Consider the following 22,858-nt stretch of genomic DNA (forward strand, 5'->3'; position numbering starts at 1 on the left):
TTGACAGCTCACATTATTTTCTTGAAATATTTATCTATTTCTAAACAAATGTTTTGTTTTACATTTTTTAAATTCTCACACGTAATCTATTTCTAAACTAGATTACGAGGTTCGAATTTCGCCTATGCTCTTTCATTTTCATTTTAAACTAAATTCTCCATTTTTATACTTACATGAAAAGGGGACGGCCCTCATCATGTAACACCTTTAAATACATGTTTACTGGAAAGCTAAACATTAAAACATGCCCCAATAGCTATTACATTATGCATACATAATTGTAATGCTGTTGTTTTATCTTCCACTGGCAAGTTCCGTTTTTTTTTTAAATTCTCCCGCTTTTGCACAGATTTTCTTCGACAAAACACAAATATAATGTTCCGCATGAATTTGAATACCGTATGTATGAATTGTCATATATGTAGACCAAACACTTACAGAGGGGTTTGGTAGGCAAAATTTTTAAAACAAATGTATATCCGTATACATATATATATATATATATATATATATATATATATATATATATATATATATATAAAGCTGAATGTCTTTGTGTGTGTGTCTGGTCACGAATAAGCTCCTATATGGTTGACTATTTAAAAAAAAATGATTACATATAATGATAGAAGATGTATCGAGACACAGGAATGGGTATACTTGATTTGGTAGAACGGTGGTTCATTAAAATTGTGGGTCCGAGTTCGCGCCTGGTCCACAAAGTATGAAAATATTTTTTTTTTAAATTAAATTAAAAAAAAAGTTTGCAAATGTTTTTGATATAGATGTACATAAGAATAATTTGTTTTAACTTAAATAAGGATGCTATAATAAAATTGTGGGGTCTGCGTTCGCGCCAGACTTCCATAGAATAAAAATAGGGACAAAATTTAATAAAGACTTTTCATATCTATCTGCGTAAGTATAATTTGATAATTATGTTTCAGTTTGAGGAAATATGGTATAATAAAATTATGGGGTGTTCGTTCGCACCTGGCCACCATAGAATGGAAATAGGAGTGGAAATAGGATGAAGTACTGCTAAAAACAGCCTATCCTTCCTTGACAGAGTACAAAATAGACTTCGTGGTTTGGAGGAAGATGCCGTTTTCTCTTCCTTGCAGCCTCTCTCCCATAGAAGAGACGTATCAAGCCGGTCTTTGTTTTATCGTTATTTCCATGGCAAGTGCTCGTCTGAGCTCCAAACTCTAGTTCCCCCTCGCCAATCTTTCACGAGAAACGCCCATCTGGCTGAAACTACTTTCAATAATTTTCCCCACTCTTTAGCTGTGCCTAAATCAAAACGTAGATTCCATGAGCAGAGCTCCTTTATCAGAATTACACGATTGTGGAACTCTCTTCCGTTCGCCTGTTTACCACCTGCCTACAACTTGGATGTCTTCAAATCCAACATAAAAATAATTCCTGACAAACCGCTCCCCTTAAGTTAGACACTTTATCAAATCTCCAATATTAATGATTACTAAAATACTATCTCATTGATTACTGTACACGCAATAACATTAATCCCTGAGTGTCCTTCGGCACTTGATAAGTGGTGACCCCCATGTAAAAAATATGTCACAATGTTTAACAAGGTTTTTTTTTTAATATAGATCCACAGAATAGTGCGATAAGTGTTTCAGTGTGAACAGGTATGATATAATAAATTATGGGGTTTATCTATTTTTTTCTTTTATCATATTTTGCTTTGGTTTTGATACCCCCAAATTCGAAGCTATCTCTTTGACCCCCTTCCTTTTCATAACCTATCATACTTTCATAAATCAGAGTCCATTTTGTGTAGGCTGTTTTTGAACCCAGTCAACGACGGGTACTTTTGCTAGTATATATATATATATATATATATATATATATATATATAGGTCTGTGTTTACTATAAGCTTTTTACGCAAATATAAGCCATGTAGAATATCGTATAATTATCTGTAATAGTTAAGATCAATTGTCAGCATTCATAAGAAAGAGACGCTGCAAATAGAAAGCATTCTCAGCCGATCAGCCATCTAGCAGTTGTATTCTCGCAAGCGCTTCTCAGACGTATGCTAAGGATACTAGAAAGTCAGCAACCGCGAGAAAAACAGGTTTCAGAGCAGATTACTCCACCATCGACCATGTCCAGGCTGCAAGTCAATTGCTTTCGACTGCTTCATTGTCCGTTTGGTCAACTGTTCACTGCCCTTGAAAACCAAGGAGCTGACTCTACATACATACTCTTACTGAAAAAACTGGACAATGGGCTACTTTTACTTTAAAGCTCCATCGTGACAGCAGCAATATCAAGCTATTGAGGGTAATAAGACAATGTGATATCTCGACAAAACTCTTGAAACCCTTTCTCCAGGATGCGATATTAAGTTGGATTGAGGGGGGGGGAGTGTAGGGGAGGAAATATTGATGGCGAACACCTGCCCCATCTCATCTTCGCAGATGATATAGTACTGATGGCACACCCACCTCAGGGACTAAATGCTATTCTAAACGATAACCCCTCTAAGAGCAAACCGGTTGGCCTTAACATGAACCTTGAGAAGAGCAAAGTGTGATATAAAACCAGCACGCTGGCATGTCGCCATTAATTGTTGACGTAAATACCGTTGGTGAATTTTTGAAGTCATATCAACTTAGGAAAGAAAAAGGCGAGGAGCACAAAAGAAGGTGAATAGGATAATATTAGAGATCACTCTACAAAACAGAAGTACAAACATCTGGATGTGCCAACAAACAAGAGCTATTGATATCAATACAGCCATCAAAACATCCGAACATAAAGACGCAAGGCACATATCCAGACGACATGACAGCACATACTCAATCAGGACAACGGAATGGACACCTAGTTAACATAAGAGGTCAAAGGAAAGATCAAGTACGAGATAGAGGGACGATCTTATACATCACATGAGTCCCACATAGCAGGTGATTGCTTGGGACAAAGCTTGATTGCTAAAGTCCATGAAGAGGTTCCTCATTGGGTGATAAAAGTCTTAGTGATTGATTGATTGAGCTTACTAAAGATGATAATACCATAAGAAAACCGAGAAAACTAAAAGGGAATTAATTGAAATGAATGTTTAAATGTATATGTAAATTAGACCAATATTTTGCAGATGAATACCATTTAACGATTCCTTTATAACAAAGTTGTATTTTATTTTAAATAAATAGACAAAATGGTTTCTAATTAAAATATCAATACCCACAAAAAAAATTATAAACGTATAAATGAAAAGGTTTTCTGTTTTCTGACTGCCCTCTTTAAGGGTAACTAGATTGTAACTGCATTGAAATTTGACTTAGAGTTCGTATCGGGTCACTTAAATCGAAATGTGTCTAGCTATAATCGATAATAGCCGGAGGCCTATGCGTACAGCTTAAACCTCAATCGTTGCGTGGATTCTCAGAAGCGTAACTATTTTATTTTCGAACATATAAAAAAAGTTTAAGATTCGAATGTGCTTCTAATTTCATAAAACCATTCCTAATATATTGCGAGTAAATAAAAAAATAATATGCTTCTTTTTAATAGAATCCAATTCATATAGCATTAAGCTATTTGGAGATTCATTGCAAAACAAGATTAATAATATTTTATAAACTTTACAATTAAACAATAAAATGACGAAGTAATAAAATTCACATTTCGTTTAAATAAATATGGCAATTGGAAGCAGGAAGATTTCCCAACAATACACCTAGTAAATCAGAGTCTGAAGCAGGGTAAACGTGCTAAACATTTGTAGCGAAAATATCTTGCAAGTTTTAAAAATGCGTTTATCGTACATTGTGTTTAAATGCCTATTCCTATAATCATAAAATTTATTTGTTATACAATTACTAAGCTAATAGAAAACATTCCCTATATTCTAAATGATTTATTGCAAACACAGTTTGTGTTTAGGCGCGTAAATATTTATGCGGATTTTGCAATCACAAAATTGCATGGTTTCTTACTTACAGTCAAATTGTGTTCTCAAATAAGCTGATACTGTTTATCTTCTCATTTAGAAAATTTTCCCCTTGGGACTATCTTCAATCGAAGTAGAGGCGCACATGTTCAGTAAATATCGTTCGCATAATTCTCACATAGTTCCTACATTACATCTTGGCGATAGAATATTATAATTCTTGTTTTTTTTATTAGATAAACGTCGTATTTGTAGATAAATGATTACCTAAAGCATTTCTTGAACTAACAGTTTGCGATTGCGAATAAAGTAAAGTATTCCACAAACACACATTAACATAACGTGATATCATTTATATATCTATATAAAAGTGGCAATGAGTGTATAAGAACAATTTAAACAGATATACTCCACGGATTTGTATCTACAGATTGACATCTGCTAAATAATAGAGTATTAAGATATGTGTAAAATTTTACAATCGGCTTTCTTCCGAAACAAAGGGCTGCGAAACGATGAAAATAGAAATGGTGATACGTGTTTTTTATATGTGGGTTTACTGTTTCAAGGAAGCGCATCCGTGAATCGTTCACATGACATATTTATGTATGTACGTATGTTTAGAGTAAATATAACGAAACACACTATTGAAGGAACGTGGCAATTCGAACTAATGGTTATCGTACTTGACTAACTTTTTTTGGTTTAAGCTCGAGTATATTTTCACTTACAAAACCTGAATCATTTTTTCCTTCGTATTTAAAAAAAAATTAACGTAACGTTTAATACATATGTCTCTTACTATTAAATAACAGTTCTGCATTAATTAAAACAATATTTTGGCGTATTTTACAACCAGCCAGAAAAATATAAATGCCAAGTAAATTAAATCTATCTTTCAATATTCACATATACACACACATACACACACATATATATATATATGTGTGTGCGTGCATTCATAAATATATATATATATATATATATATATATATATATATATATATATATAGAATAAACCGTTATTTTCAGAACGTGTTTATTTAATGTTTTCCTATATAATTATACTATTATCATTATAGAATAGCGTATGTGTTATTATTTTGTGTGTGCCACTTAAATCTGTGTGACTATCGTTGAATTTTTATGGATTCGATTTCTTGTGATAAATTATTTAACAGGATTTCTCTATAAGTGTTGGTTTCGCTTTAGATTATGGCTGATGGCACTCCAGTAATCTATTTAAATTTCATAATTTTTTATCAAGAAGTTTTCCAAAGATTTTTCTTCGGTTAAAAGTATAGCTAAAGAAACTCAAGTATCTTTATATATATATATATATATATATATATATATATATATATATATATATATATATATATTTATATGCAAGAGTTTTGGTTTCGGTTTCGATTCAAGCTGATGCACTCACGTCATATGGATACCTCCTTTCTTTTCTGAAATCGCAACTTTATAATATATAAAAGTCGTTAAAACATTAACTCTATGATAATATATATGAAATCTGCAAAATTAAAATATGATATTAATACATATTTTAGGACCGACCTACGCAGTGCGTCCCTGCTAGCTTGGATAAATATCTTTTAATAAAAGAGCTACAATAATATCAGAGCGCCTTAATTAACGCTGAACATCTATAGAATGCCAACATCAATAGAGTATATATGAAAGAGTCTGCTGTGGAATTTCCACAGGTCTAACTAGTACTACATTAATATACTAAGATTGAACAAATAGAACGTTTTGAATCTTCTATGACAAGTTAATTAAATATAAACTCTGGTAGAACACTAGAATAAATATTATTGTAACGTGAATTCTGACAATTCTTGACAGCGAATCAGATGTATAGGTTATCTCTCTATATATAAAAGCGAATATGTGTGTAGGTTTGTGTGTGTGTGTGCGTTTTTGTGTATGCCCGCAAAAGGCTTTTTTTCCGTGAAGCGATCGGTCGGCTCGCTCCTGCTTAAAACTTTTTATATTATGTTTAAATCGTAATATATACGAGTTAACAAAGGGGGTCGCCTGTCTATTTAATTTGCCCGTTTTGAAAAGCTAAATATTCCACATTTGTGGATCGCCTCGTGTGGATTCGGATTTTTCGTATAAAATCGAAACTAATTCGATCGCCGGAAACGTCTAAAAGCAATCAGCTGTGATCAATGCGGAGTTTCTCCTTATATCAGACAATTGCTAATAAATTTGGGTAATCCTCTTTTTATGGGGAGCTGGTTTCCCCTTAACATTTTGGTGAACCAAAAATATAAACCAAAATAACTGCCCACCAGTGAAAGTTAAAATTATCTCATTAAGTCATTGGTTGCGGGAACCTGCCAATTCTTAACGCTTTAATCAATTCAAACATGTTTCCGCAACTATTTCTTGCTAGGCGTTAACGTTGCACGTTTTTTTTTTCATGCTTTATTTTCAAACTTCGCCTTAAAGTTTTCGGTTCGACCGTTCCTACTTACCTGCCAAAACTTATTTTTACCCTTCCCCTCGACACAACCCCCCGGGAAACGATTTTTATCCTTTTGTTTTAATTTACCCAAAAATATACACACGCCTCTAAACAACCGGGCAACGCCAGGTACCCCCTCTACTCCTATTGAAAGGGAAATCTCGAAAATATTTATAATACATTACCAGCATATGAACGCAGATACATACATATATGTCGATATATAAGTAGTATGTATGTATGTATATATATATATATATATATTTATGTGTATATATAAGTATATCTATGCATATAAGAATAAATTTATACATATATATTTTCATATGTATATATGCATGCATACATGTATATACATATATGTATGTGTATGTATATACATATATATATATATATATAAATATATTTATATGTATGTGTCTGTGTATTTGTATATATATACATATATATATATATATATATATATATATATATATATATATATATATATCAGTTCAATAGGATTTCTAAATGCGAGCCATACTTGGGATCTACTTTCTATGAATAATTTGTTAGCAGTTTAGTGGTTGGTCGTAACTTTAGCACAATTAATGCAAGAGTATGCCTTTTCATATATACATACATATATATATATATATATATATACACATTTGTGTGTGTTTGTGTGTGTGTTTGTTTGTCTGTGGGTGCGTCTGAAGATAGAATTATTCTACCACGCTTGAAGTTAATATGGGATACAAAGTGTTTACGAATTTTGGTTGCTCATCTGCTAACGTAACCAACGCCTTTGGCAAATACTTCCTATGCTGCAGGGCAATGCTACGCCGAATATAGGGGAATTAGAGACGCTACATATTAAATCTCTCGATTTTGTATGCAGAATAATGCAGTGGTCTTTATGCCTGAAGATACTCTCATGAGGTAGTATATGACAATAGATTTATTCAACGCATTTTTGCTGTCTTATTTTTTATTTCGACTAGCTCAGCGTAAAATAATTTACGCGCTATATTATGTAACCATTAAGAAAATAAAACTTCTCCAGGAATACAATAGCCGTCCAAATAACGGGTAATGGGATTAACTGAATCGTATCGACAACGATGTTGATATGACGTAATACGTAAGAGTTATTAGATGAAGGTTGATCAATTTTACTGAGAGTCATCGAGGGCTATTAGTTGAATAACAGTGTCAGAGCATCCTCTTATTGTTAGTCTCATCGCAAATCTTAAATGTAAGACACAGGGTTGCATTTGTATTTTTCAGTGATTTAAACATATTTACTATTATTTTACGCTAACACCATTCGCTATATAAAATACGATTCTTATCCGGAGGCAATGTTGTGTGAGCACTTTAAATCAATTCGTATAGAAGGAGAAAATAAAAAAAAAAAACGTTTATATAAAACGACATAAATTATTCTAACGTTTGACATCAGTTAACATTCCCGTATCTGTTAGGTGTAAATTTTGTGCCGTTTTTTTAGGGGAGGGGTGATTATTGGTTTTATTTTTATGTAACTGTGGGTAGTTTGTGAATTACCCACTCGTATCTATCTATATATCTATGAACGTGTCTGTCTCTCTGTCTGTCTGTGTCTCTGTGTACATTTTCCAACGCAATAACTCTGCCAATTCTAAGTCTATAGACTCGAAATTTGATGTACAGGGTACTGAGATTTGGGAAAATCTTTGGTAGTGGTTTTCGGTCAGAAATTTGTCTGTTAAGGGATCAAACTTTAACGATTTTACTTTTGAGAACTTTACAAAACTCCTCCGACAATTTGGGGTCTAAACACTCGAAATGTTAGATATAGGTTCTTTGGACATGGATCTAATTTAATAACTTTATTTGAGCCCAAAAATTAAAGTTTAATGGGTATAATAGGGGTCAAAATTAAAAAGAAAATTGACCGTTTTTTTTTTTGCTCAGCAGACACATCCATACACCCGGGTAAGGCCTGGCACCCATGCTAGTATATCTATAAAAGTGAACGTGTCTTTGTTTGTGTCTGTGTGCATTTCATTACGCAATAACTCTGTCAATTTTTAGTGTACAGACTCGAAATTTGATATACAGGGTACTGAGATTTGGGAAACTCTATGTGATCCGATTTTGGTCAGAAATTTGGGGTCAAAGTTCAACGATTTGACCTTTGAGAACTCTGCCAAACTCCTCCGACAATTTTGGGTTTAAATACTTAAAGTTTTAAATAAAGGCTCCTTTAACATGGATCTAACTTAATAACTTGATTTGAGCACAAAATAATAAAATTTAAGGGCTAATAATAAGGGTCAAAGTTAAAAAAAATGACCCATTTTTTTTGCTCAGCATACACCTCCAAACACGCGGTCAACGCCGGCCACCCATGCTAGTTTAGATAAAACTTGTTAAACTGACTTCTTTAAAACTACATAAAGTTTAATATAGAAAATCATTTTACATTTAATTATCTAAGATAATTCTCTACATTAAAAATTTTTAAATATTACATTACTTTTTGTAAGCAATGAGCGTATTGTTTTCCTGCGTAATTGTTTAAAAAAGAGAATCCCGTAGTTGCAGATTCGAATAAAAGAACAGATCATGAATATGTTTTGTTTTTCCATAGTCAAACAATAGGTATCTGCAGGAAAACATCACGCAGCACTAGTTACATTGGTAATTTTAATTTAAATGAATTACAAACATTATCGTAAGTAAATGTTAATTATTTTAGCACAGTTCATAGAATCAAACTTCAGGAAGTAAATGATTGTTTTATAGCGCATTGCAGAAACCTAAAACGTGAAGATTAAAATTAAAATCTATACATCTATCAAAGTGAACGTGTCTGTGTGTGTCTGTGTACATTTCCCCACACAATAACTCTGTCAGTTTTCAGTCTACAGACTCGAAATTTGTAATACAATGTATTGAGATTTGGGAACATCTTTGTAATTCGTTTTCAACCAGAAAATTGGATGTTAATGTGTCAAAGATCTACGATTTGACATATGAAAACTCTATCAAACTCCTCTGCCAATTTTGGGCATAAACACTTGAAATTTCACATATTGTAGATAACCTTTGACATGGATCTAACTTAATAACTTCAACAACAATAAATGTTAAGGGGTAATAATAGTGCTCAAAGTTTAAAAAAAATTGACCTCTGTGGTCTCTATAAAATTACTCAGCCAATTTCTGGTCTAAACATTCGAAATTTTATATAAAGGCTATTCAGAGATAGGGCAAGCTTTTTAATCGGTGTGGGTCGAAAATTTGACCTACCAATATATAAATGTATGTATGTATGTTTGCACGTCTGCCGAAAAATTTTGACAGAGGCGACAGATTTGCACAAGATCAGTATCGTTTTGAAGTTCTCCCTTCCGACGACAACTACTGAAAAAATTGGCTAAAAACATTAATTCCTTAACTTTTAACTGTCCACTTTTCTACAGGGAGGGGTCGCTTTTTTCGCCGATATTTTCAAAAGTCATCCTCTCCTTTCGATTGTCAAGTCCTAATGTAAACCTGCGTCGCTTCCGGTCTAGCGATCGTCGTAACAGCAAATACATCACATTCTTTTCTCGTTATTTTCCTCCTTCGCGGTACTGGCTCGAGCCTTCCTTCCTACCACCTTTTTTTTTTCTTTTTGCTTAATACACACCTCCAAAACCCGGGCAACGCTGGGCACCTATGCTAGTATATAATATTGGAGAGGAAGTGTTTTCAGTGATCTTAGTACCTTTATATTAGAGATGCTGAATTTTACTGTTAAACATGTTTATCGGTTTCATGTACCAGGATGCTTACAAGTGCAATTAGTTAATCAGGATAATTTACTTAAGTTATTAATAGAAATATAGGTCTCACAAGCCCAAATAAAACAACGATGCATGGGCCAGCGGAAGCTTTGTTGAGAGATAAGATACCCTCTAGTGCGATTAATTTCCTAACAAGGAAACGGCCAACCTACTTGGAAGAAGTCTTAGCAACGGACTAAATGAAATAGTTTTTAATTTGTGTTAACGGTAATATTAAGCGCACGTGATCCGAGGAAATATGTTATTAGTCATTCCTATCTGTGGTTAGAAGATCAATTATAATTTTAAAATGAAGTAACTCAGTTTAAGGAGCAGTAATGATCTACAACTGTTCACAGTCCTATTTCATTTTAGTCTAATAGTCATTTTACAAATTTGACTATCGCCGTCATATATGCGCGTTTATTAAACTATGTATAAACCGATTGCTTCCGAATGACGCTTTAGTCTCACACTAGGAACTATTATTTAACAGGTGTATTACTGTTTTTAATAGTTTGTGAGGGTATAGTACATAGTATTACGCTGATATATTAACCTTAGCCTTCTTCACCTGCCTTGTTGCGGTTTCCATTGCGGCGATACAGATTAGCAGTCAATAAGTCCTTCCATTCCTTCACTGTTCTCCGCACGTTTGACCGCCTTGCGCAGCTTCAATCCTGTCCATTCTGTGATTTTCCCCCATCTCTTTTATCCTCTCTTTTTCTTCCTCCTCTGACTGTTCCTTGGAGCACTGTCTTAGCAAGCCTCTCCCCTCTTGTTACGTGGTTGAAGCTTTTTAGTTTGCGCGTCCGGATTGTTGTGCGAAGATCCTCATAAGCTCCAAGGGTTTGCCTTATTCTGTTTGTGATTTCTCCATTAGTTATGTAATCTTTGTAAGAGGTGCCAAGCAGTCTTTTGAAACATCTCATTTCTGAAGGCCGAAATCCTCTCCTCTAATTCTGCTATAAGATCCAACCTTTCAAACTCATATAGGAAAAATGGATGAAAAGTGGGCTTGATTGTTGGTCCTTTTTTTTACACGGTGATCACCACTTACCAAGGCCCGGAAGTCACTCAGGGATAATGATTATTGCAATTACAGTACGTTAGTGTGGAGATTTGATAAATTGCTTACTTAAGGGGACGGTTCATTAGGAATTTGTTTACGTTGGACTTGAACACATCCAAGTTGTAGTCAGGTGGGAAGCAGGCAGACGGAACAGAGTTCCACAGGCGTGCAGTTCTAAGAAAGAAGCTTTTTTCATGGAATCCACGTTTTGATTTAGGCACAGATAAAGAGTGGGGGACATTTTTCACAGTGGATTCAGCGAGACGGGTGGTTTTTGTGAAAGATTGGCGAGGGGGGCCAGAGATTGGAGTTCAGACGAGCACCTGCCAGAGAAATAACGATAAAACAAGGATATGCTTGCAACGTCTCTTCTGTGGGAGAGAGGTTGCAGGGTAGAGAAAAGGGCATCTCCCACTAAGCCACGAAGTCGGTTGTGTACTCTGTCCAGGCAGGATAGGCTGTTTTTAGCAGCTCCTGCCCAGATATGGCAGCAGTATTCTATTCTTGGATGTACTTGGCTTTTATATAGATAGAGAATTGCATCAGTAGTGAGATATCTTCTGGAGCGGTAGAAGGATCCCACCATCTTTCCCGCGACCTTGGCAACAGACTTGATGTACGTGTTCCAGTTAAGATCAGGAGTAAAGGACAAACCCAGAAGCTTGTCAAAACACGGGGCCTCTCCCAGACGAGAGCATTCCATCCCAATTGATGCCAGATGGGGATCAGAGTGTTGATGATGTAAGGATAGGAGTTTGGTTTTAGATGCACTAAAGGAAACCAGCCACATCTTCCCAAACTGAACCACGCGCTCATGATCAGAGGAGAGAGAATCAGAGAGAACATTTTTATTTACAGCCTTTGATGTGTCGTGCCATCAGCATAGATGTTAACGAATGATTTAAGTATGTGTTTTGGGAGGTCGTTCCTTACACATATGTTCATGTAATCAGTGTTACAGCTGTCATTGCAATTCTGGCTTATATTTAAGGTGTGGGCCCTTCATTTAAAACTATTTTTTTTTACAAAGAAATCACAACTTATGAAGGCCAAGACACCACTGGAGTATAAGAGTTAAAGAGTGTACAGTGGCCAAAAGGATACTATCATAATAATTTTTAGAAGTGTGAATTTGTTAAATTGGATTACTTAAGGGGAACGGTTCATCAAAAAGTTCTATACGTTGACTTGAAAACTGCCATATTGTACTCAGCTGGAAAGCAGGTAAAAGGAAGAGAGTTACGCAGGTATATAGGTCTAAGAAAGAAGCTTTGTTCATCGAATCTACATTAGATAAAAAGTGGATGAAATTATTGATAATTTTTACAGCCAAACGAGTTTTTCTCGTGAAAGTTTGGCGAGGTAGGACCATAAATTGGAGCTCAAGCGAGCGCTTGACATGAAAATAACGATAAAACAGATAGAGGTTCGCAATGTCTCTTCTGTGAGAAAGAGGTTTCAGAGCAGCGAAAAGGGCATCCCACTAGGCTACGAAATGTATCCTGAACTCTATCAAAGCAGGATAAGTCTTCCTATCAGCTCCTGTCCAGATGTGACAGCAGTACTCCATCCTTGTATGTACCTGGCTCTTATACAGGTAGATAATTTCATCAGCAGGTAGATATCTACTGGATCAAGAGAAAAATACATTATTTTTCCAGCGAGCTCGGCAGCGGATTTAATGTACGTATTCCATTTAAGATCAGGAGTAAAGGTCTAACCCAGAAGCTAGTTAAAACATAGGGCAAACCAAGACGAGAGCCATTCATTTCAATTGATGCCAGATTAGGATTGATGTCATTTTGGCTTCCATTGTCTCTATTTGTTACCAGCTTTTTTCAGTTTGCACTGATTGCATACCGAAAGCCGTGGAAGATCTGTCAAGTTTTCGTTACCATTTTTTTCCTGAGATTTGGGTCTTTCTATATCATCAGCAAAAAGCAGTGTTTAATTAGTCTGTCATCGATGCTGACTGTTCCTTGGTGATCTACAAGTGCATCTGTCATAATTATATCTAGAAACACAACGAAATGTGTCGGCAAGGGCAAACATTTTTGCCTCATTCTACTGTTGGTATATGCATTCAAAATGTAAGTTATTATTTTTTTTTCATAGGCATCACCTCAAGGCCGAGAGGTCACTCGAGGATAAGGGTTAAAGAGTGTACAATAGAAATTGGGCAATATAGTAGTCGTTACTAATGGAGATTCGGTAAATTTGTTAACTTATATGGAACGGCTCATCAAAAACTTGTTTACGTTAGACTTGAAGACAACCATATTGTAGTCAGCTGAAAAGAAGAAAAACGGAAGACAATCTCATAGGCGTGCAGTTCTTAGAAAGAAGCTTTGCTCATGGAATATATGCTTAGGTTTAGGCACAGATAAAGAGTGGGGGAAACTAGTGATAGTGTTTTCTGCTAGACGGGTGTTTCTTGTGAAAGTTTGACGAGGGGTGGCCATAGATTGTAGCTCAGGCGAGCATCTGCCAGGAAAATAACGATAAAGTAGAGACAAACTCGGAACATTTCTGCTGTGAGAAAGAGGTTGCAGCGAAGAGAAAAGGACATCCCCCACAAGGCTACAAAATCTATTTTGAACTCTATCAAGGCAGGATATGTCCTTTCTAGCAGCTTCTGACTAGATGTGGAAACAGTACTCCATCTTTGGACGTACCTGGTTCTTATATAGATAGAGAATTGCATCAGCAGTGGGATATCTACTGGAGCGATAGAAGGGTCCCACCATTTTCCAGCGGCCTTGGCAACGGATTTAATGTATGTGTTCCATTTAAGATCAGGAGTCAAGGTCAAGCACGGACGCTTGTCAAAACATGATGCCTCCCCAAGACGAGAGCCATTCATTTCAATTGATGCCAGATGGGGATCAAAGCGTTGATTATGTAAAGATAGAAGCTTGGTTTTAGATGCATTAAAAGTAACAAGGCACCTCTTTCCCCAGTGTACCACTTGCTCAAGATCAGAGGAGTGAGAATCAGATAGAACTTGGTCGTTTACGGTCTTAGATACGCTACCATACATAGTAGTGTCATCAGCATAGATGTCTACGAATGATGTAAGGATGTGATTTTGAAGATCATTAAGATAGATCAGGAAGAGAGTTGGGCCCATGGTTGACCCCTGAGGGACTCCAGCATTAATACTAATAATACTAATAATATTATAATATTAATACCTAATAATATTAAATAATTCCCACTATTATAAGTTAAAACGGAACCATTCTGCCTTTATAATTAAAGTCTACATTAATAAAACGTGCTGGATAAAACTACAAAATCATGAAATATTAGGGGTTCTCTAACTAAACGAACACCATAGTTTGTCTGTGTGTGTTTTTTAAATAAATATGTGTATAGTCGATTAGCAATAACTATTCAACGAGTAATTGATGTTTTGAACACAAGGCAAACAAAGAAACTCAAAACCTTATAAAAGACATTTATTTTTCAAATGTCGTAATTTGACAGGAAATTCGCTACACTGATTTGATATGTCTTTAATCTAATGGATATTTCACGTTTTCCTTTTGAACATGCTCATGTGTTAAAAACCTTTCAAACCGTCTTTGAAGATTTTAACATTAGTTTTCTTTCTGCAGGAAAAATAATATATAAAATATAAAATACAACTAAGTTCACTAAACGAATTTGAAAGTAAAACAAATTGATGTGAGCATTGCGTAAGTGTAATGTAATTATTTCTTTTTAAAAAAAGTACACGCTAAGAAGTAATGCCGAAAATATCCTTTGATGTGGAACCTCTTCTGTTTAATGTGAATGAGTGTAAAATACTTGCCAAATAAAATAATCTTTGGTTTGTCTCAAATGTCTTTTCTGGGTTATCGATGATAAATTAGATGAACTTGCAGAATAAAATTATCATTATGTTCTCGAAGGAAATTAGTTTTTGGTTTGGGTTTATAGCTTCCACATTTATTCTAAATATAATAAATGGTTGCAGAATATACATAACTAGGTTGTGGCCTGGCGTTGCCCAGTCATAAAATACGCAGGAATATAATATTTTAATTAATGTCGATCTATTATTACTGAGTATGAATACCATAGGTATTTGTCACACTAAATTCCGTTTTCAGAAATGAGGTAAAAAACGATATTTAGATAAGTGCATGCGAATATTATGTTTTTTTCGAAACAGTTAATTCTTGTAAGTAAAACAAAATACTCGAGCTGAGATCGATGCCAACACCTTAAGACTGTGAGACACGTACGATAACCATTACGCTAGCCTGACACATGTTTAAAAGTGTTTACAAACCTACTTATTCTTAGGATAACATTTATCAGCTGGAGGATTAACACATGCGTATTCGTAAAAAAGTTTACAAGCAGATAAACATCCAAAGTATACCTATGTGCAAATTTCCCAAATGTTATCACTTAGTATCTCTTTTTACGGATTAAAACCGATTTAAATGTTTATTAACTGTTTGAATACTCTATACATAAAATCTCAAGCCTGTAGACAAAACAGTCATTGAGTATATACGCTGCGTTTCGACGTCACACACATTCTCACGTTTATAGATATAATATCGATAACAAAAATAAGCAACAGTTCAAAAATTTCCTTTAATGCTAATAAGCAAAACAATTGGGGTAAATTAAATAATAATAAAACTAGGAAACATTAAGGATTTTGGCACATATTATGAATGAATTCAAGAAGATTTGGGTTGGCGTTAATGCGTATATAGTTTATCTTTTACAAATATGTGTGTCTTTATTCCTAATCCTCAGTTACCTTGTTCATGTACGTTTTCATTAACTATTCCGATAAATAAAGTTATTTTCTATTAAATCATTCCTTAAAAAGATGTAGTAGAAACATTTAAAACACAACATTTCAGGATAGAATATATAGTGTAATGGACGGACTGAATGAATCAGCATTATTTAGACTCGACCAAACTATTACAGGGCATATTGATATATTCATTGACTAATTCGAGAGAGAAAACCGTTGGATCTCAGCAGATTGAAACAGACTTGCATATTACCATGTTAGATTGTTAGCTACCGGGAAATACTGTAAAAATTTATCATAGATGATTCTGACTTAATGACTTCATCATAATCGATGATCATTTTTCATTCAGAAATTGTATATAATAAATGATATTTTAGGGATGTAAAAATATTGGTTGTTATTCTTATTGGAATCGATGTCAAGGATATTGTTTATAGTTAGTGTTGAGGTTAGCAAAGCAATTCTGTAAGGAATTCGAAAATCTATAGACAAAATCAGCTGGCAACAACGTGAATCGTATTAACATGCTTGCGAGCGTGGTGAATGACGTCATAGGAATTAAATTAATCTATATATATATATATATAAAAGTGAAAATGTGTGTGTTTGTGTGTGTGTGGTTGTATGTTTCGCAAAAACTTTTGACAGATGCGACGGATTTTCACAAGATTAGTATCATTTTTAAATTCGACAGCTTGGACGACAAATATCGAAGAATTGGCCAAAAACATTAATTCATTCGCTCTAAAGTGTCCAGTTTTGTACAGGGTGTAGCAAAATCGATCCCTCATGACAAGATAGCTCATACGCATGCGCAAATGACGTCAAAACTTCAATTAGTTTAAATATTAAAAAAAAACGACCCAATTTTCTCAACGTCCTCTTAGCTCAAGTGATTAACGCACGGCGTCATTATCAAAAGGTTCTAAGTTCAATTCGTGATGTGAGATTGTTTTTTTTTTCAATATTTAAAGTTTTAATATTGTAAGGGTTATTTACACCATTTTTCATGTTCGCTGTTTTTTTTTATCGGATTTTTAAAGAAGTTTTAACATCGTTCGTTTTTTTTTGTCTTTTTTCCATCACATTGGCATTTTCTTTTTTGTTTTTGTTTTTACGATTTTAAGAAATTTTCACATCGTTCGTTTGCATTACGTTCGTTTTTTTTTTGTTTTTTTTCCAGATTCTCTTAAGTTATGACATTGTTTTTTATAATATTTAAACAGGTTATTACTTCACTTATTCTTTTGTTTTGATTTACCCTCCTGAAACACACACACACACCTCTAAACACCCGGGTAACTCCGGGTACCCCCGTTAGTGTAATATGAAGTAAAATTTTGGGAGTCAGAGATTAAAAGCGAAAAGGAGCAGACACAGTTTAGATCGGGGGTTCGAAGTGAGAGGGTCGCTTTGAGACACTGGAAGGGGCGTTAAAGAAAATCTTCATGATGTAGTAACGTGGCATTTGTGGTACTGAAAATGTATTTCAGCCGTAAATAATATACATGTGTATATTTATCTTTTAAACCTAGTTTTCCTACCAACACCAACACAAAGAACATTGCCCTCCCTTTGTATATGTTCTCCCGATTATTAACACTCACTCTTAAGTATAAAATATGACACAAACTTCCTTAATACAATACATACACGTATATTGTTCCTATAAGTTATCTCGGCCTTCCTTTCCACGCATCTCATGCCATGTAACATCTAGTCTCCCTTCTGCGATCCCTGTGTGCAACAACCGGACGGAAGCAGGTGAATACGAAAGCATTCTGATCAGAAAAAAAAAGTTACCAACTAACACTAAGAATGAGAAAAATAATCTAACATCGTGGCAGTCATTCTTTGTGGACTCAGTTATTCTTACACTATGTCTTACTATTAATTAGCACTCTGTCATGTCTTTGAATTTTATTTTCGATGTAGAGATCCCTAGATGTAAAAGATCTTTCTACTCCAGTAGTTTCTTCCCCAGAACTGCTATACTTTGGAATTCCATTCCAGGTCACTGTTTCCCCAACTGTACTGACATGCATAAGTTCAAGTGCAACGTGAACCAACATCTCGCTGCCCAAATCCCTACATAGTACCCCAGTAGACGTTTCCCCTGATAGTAGCCCCCTACACCAAAGTGGCAATGTGCCTTGTTTGGGGTGAAAATGTAATAAAAAAAATTTAAAAAATTTTGGCAGTTTTTTTTCGTGTTGTATCATAGGAATTTGTACTCAACTTCTATGAATATGTAAGCGACGAAATCTAATTTATCTCATTATGTTTATTTCCGGCTATTTGTCTTCTTTTTTTCTCAAAGTGCATTTCCCTCTTCTAAACTGTTCTCCTCATGTATTTACCATACTAGTAAAAATTAAAAAGAGAAAACAGAATATTTATTGAGTGCGAATAACAACGTTAAACATTACACGAATGACAATAACTTTTGTAATAATAAAAACAATGATTAGAATAAGACTTATAATAATAATAATAATAATAATAATAATAATAATAATAATAATAATAATACGACAGTGGGTGTGGTATTTTGTGTATCACGCTTACATCTTTTTTCTTCTGAGTGGTTATCATTTAATCATTATGACCTTCGATGTATTGTAATAAATTATTTTACAAGGAAACATTCATATGTTTTGGTTTCAGTTTCAATGACACTCAAGGCATCTACTTTTTATAATAAATCTTACCAATAATTCTTCGAAAGTTTGTGTTTTGGTTTCAGTTTCGGTTTCGATTATAGCTGAACGAACTCAAAGTATGTATGTATATATATATATATATATATATATATATAAAATAAGCCTACTTATAGTTTTTTTCTCATAACTTTTGGGTTAAGTTTTGACTCAAACTAATGTACCCAAGTCATATAGATATATGTTTTATTTTATAAATCACAACTTCATAATATATAAGAATCGATGGAAAATTAACTCTATAATATATATATGACATCAGCATGAAGTAAACTATCATGTTTAAGTGTATTTTATGCTAGATTAGATAAATACTTTTGAATATCCACAGAATGCTAAGATTAATATATTACATATGACAGAGTCCCCTAAGGAATTTCCACAAGTCCCATTAATAATAATAATAATAATAATAATAATAATAATAATAATAATAATAATAATAATAATAATAATATTTTCGTTCATCAACGTCTCTCTGGAAAGGGATGGGATTAATTTCCAGAGGATTTCCCTCAATCCCGGCTCCAAACCAGGAGCTTCAACGATCAAGGGATTTTCTAAGGATGTTGCTGGACCCTACAATAGCAGAAGTCTGAAGGCCGCCTAAAACATCGGGGATTTGTAGTTTTTTTCAATTTTCCTTCAAGAAACACAAGCGTCAGTATTCTTAGCCAGATACCCCGGTCTAAGTCATTACCATGATCTTTCATCAGCCACTTCTGCTTTATCCTATAAGAACCTTCCATGCATATCCTTCCTAGTTTGTATTGTGGAGTGGCCCCCAGGTTGGGAAATCGTAGTAGTGCGTAGGACTCCCTGGCTGTGGTACATAGCAGTTTTAATTACGTCGGTCGTCCGTGGGTTCACTTGTTTACTAAGCGGTTGTCATGACAACGTGTTAAGACTAGTGAGTTATCTCACCTTAGACTGGCACTTTTTCCTTATCTTGCCTCTCGTCAATTGTCAAAAATGTCATAACAACGTTGAACCTGAAAACAAAGCGGTTGACAACTTAGAACGATCAGCCGTAACTTAAAAATATGCATTAAAAGACGTAAGTCACAATTGCGTTTGTTTTTGTATAAAATTATATTTTACAATATATTTACAATTTAAAACATTTCGTCTTTTTTTTCTTTTGGTGATTTTGAAGTTCACCGCGATGGTAACAGTGTTCTCACAGTGTTCTGAGGAGGGAAAATGACGTTTCAACGATCCGGTCTTCAGCAACACGTGATGTCCCTTGTTTCTCCTCTCTCTCTGCTAGCTCTCTGCTTCTTCTCGTTAGATTCACCGTTTTTATTGGCATTTTGTCTTTCCTATCCACGTGTTCTGTCAATCAGCTGATCGATAATAGAACATGCGTTCTTTAGTCACGTTTTGACAATTTCTTTGCCGGTTCCTGACCTCAGATGATCATCCGATTTTATCTTCAGCTGACCGACACGTGAATTTACCACTCATGCGAATATATGTACTTCCTGAGCTTACGAGAAATGTCACGTTTCTTTGTTTTGTAAACAAAAAAATCGTCGTCCGATTTCTTTGTTTATTACGTAAGCACTTTCTCTTTTCAACTGGTAGACAATCGATTATTCGATGCCCACTCTTTTAAATCTTTTATTAAAGAAGTTTTTTTCTTTTCAGTTATGTATGATGGTTCCAGCCATCCATTACATAACACTAGCCAGTTCCTCTGCCCTTTCCGTTTCCATACGTTTCACATAATCAGCTTTTGTCTCAGATACCTCCACTTCATCGGCCACAACCTTAAACATCCACTCGCCACATGCTCCTTCAACGATATCTCCTCGGTTCTAACATATTTTTTACACTTTTCAATCCTCTTCCACCGTCTTTCCTCTTTTGATACAGCCTTGCTAAGCTACTTAAATTTGAAATATGCCAAACATTGCTAAAACTTGTCTTGTTTTGATATCTACGGCACGCAAATCCTTGTCAGCCCATCCTAAAATTCCTGCACTGTATCTCAAAACACTGACTGCCTAGGCATTCATTGCTTTTATTAGGTTTCCTCCATACAGTTTCGAGTTTGCAACTAGTTTTACTCTTCAAAGCTACTATTTCCTTACTTTCTCCTTCATATCGTTGTCCATGATGCCTACACCCTCCAATACTCCCAAATACTTATACCATGTATCTTCTATTTCTGTCATGTTTTCTCCATTTGGCAGCACTATTCCATTCGAATGAACCTTTACTTCTCTTTTCATCACCAGCACCTGGCATTTACTAATCCCAAACTCCATACCAATGTCTTCTGAGTATGTCCCCACAAGTTCTACCAGTCTCTCCATTTCCTTTTCATTTCTACCGAATATTTTCAAATCATCCATAAACAGTAAATCATTGATGGCGTCAGTTATACCCCAGTTTTTCTCTCTTCAAGAGGATGCTCAGTGGCATCATTATCATTACAAAAAACAGTGGAGATAACGAATCTCCTTGGAACATTCCACGTTTAATGCTAACCTGCCCCATCACCTCTCTGTGTGCTGCTAGCACCGTTTTCCATTGAACCATACTTGTCTGCAAAAACCCAACACATTCTCAGCAACGTTCCTCATCACTAGTGTTTCACGTATCCATGAATGAGGAACCATGTAGTAGTAGTAGTAGTAGTAGTAGTGGTAATAATAATAATAATAATAATAATAATAATTTCCTACGTTACTGCGTTTTATTGATACGATACATACATCGATAGTACCTGGTATGAGTCACAATTTTAGCTTCCACATATTTTCTGACGTTCATTGCAATATAAATCTGATAGATTATTTAAAATATTATGTTGAGTGCAGTTTTTTAATCAAAATATTAATACTATAGCGTGTGTGCTATTTGCTGTATTAATTAATTATATCAAGATTTCTTCATAAGTTTTGGTTTCGGTTTTAATTATAGCTGATGGCACTTGAGTCATCTATATTTTTGTTTATAAAAAATTATATCAAGGATCTGTATAAGTTTTGGTTTCTGTTTCGATTATAGCTGAAAAATTAGTTACGTATATATATATATTTTTCATAAGTTTTTATTTCGATTGGCATGGTGGGATAATAGGGGGAAATGTACTACTACTACTACTACTACTTATGATAATAATAATAATAATAATAATAACACCAATACTTATATATACAATATAATAATAATAATAACACCAATACTTATATATACAATATAATAATAATAATAATAATAATAATAATAACACCAACAACAATAAGTATAATAATAATACAAGTAATAATAATAATAGCGAAAATATAAATAAAATTAAGGAATTAAGATAAAGAAACGATAAAAAATATAACGCATTAAATAAAATTAAGGGATAAGGGATGAAGAGGAAAGTAAAAATATAAAGTAAATGAAAAATGAAAAATATTAAAAAATAAAACAGTAAAAAATAAAAAATAAATAACTAAATAGAAAATTTAGTAAAATTGGGGTAGAGTTGGATAACTAGGGTACATGCAAACAAAAAGGGGGCACAAAGGAATAATGTATATATATGGGATTAATCAGCAAAGCAAAGAGTTCGGTAGACAATACTCTGGAGAATGCAAATCTCCAGGACAGCAAAATGTCTGCAGAATCAAAATATAGTCCTGAATATCCCGACTGCAAGGAGCAGTGATCTATGCTATTTATGAACAAGCAATATATAAAAAAAGAATACATATATGCTCGTTTATTAACGAAAAATGGTTCTTCCTGTTTGACGTTTCAGTGAATTGTGTTATTACTCGTAAAGAGATGTGGAGGAAGGATATATATATATATATATATATATATATATATATATATATATATATATATATATATATACATATATATAGCCAATATTTCACGAAAAACACTCGTCCAGCTGAAAGCACTGTCAATAGTTTTCCCCACTCTTGATCTGTGCCTAAATCAAAACGTAGATTCCATGAACAAAGCTTCTTTCTTAGAAGTGAATGCCTGTGGAACTCTGTTCCGTTTGCCTGTTTCCCACCTGACTACAACTCGGGTGTCTTCAAATCCA

The sequence above is a fragment of the Euprymna scolopes genome, chromosome 25 (genome assembly GCF_053919585.1).
Source record: "Euprymna scolopes isolate OS-2025 chromosome 25, ASM5391958v1, whole genome shotgun sequence".
Lineage (NCBI taxonomy): Eukaryota > Metazoa > Mollusca > Cephalopoda > Sepiida > Sepiolidae > Euprymna > Euprymna scolopes.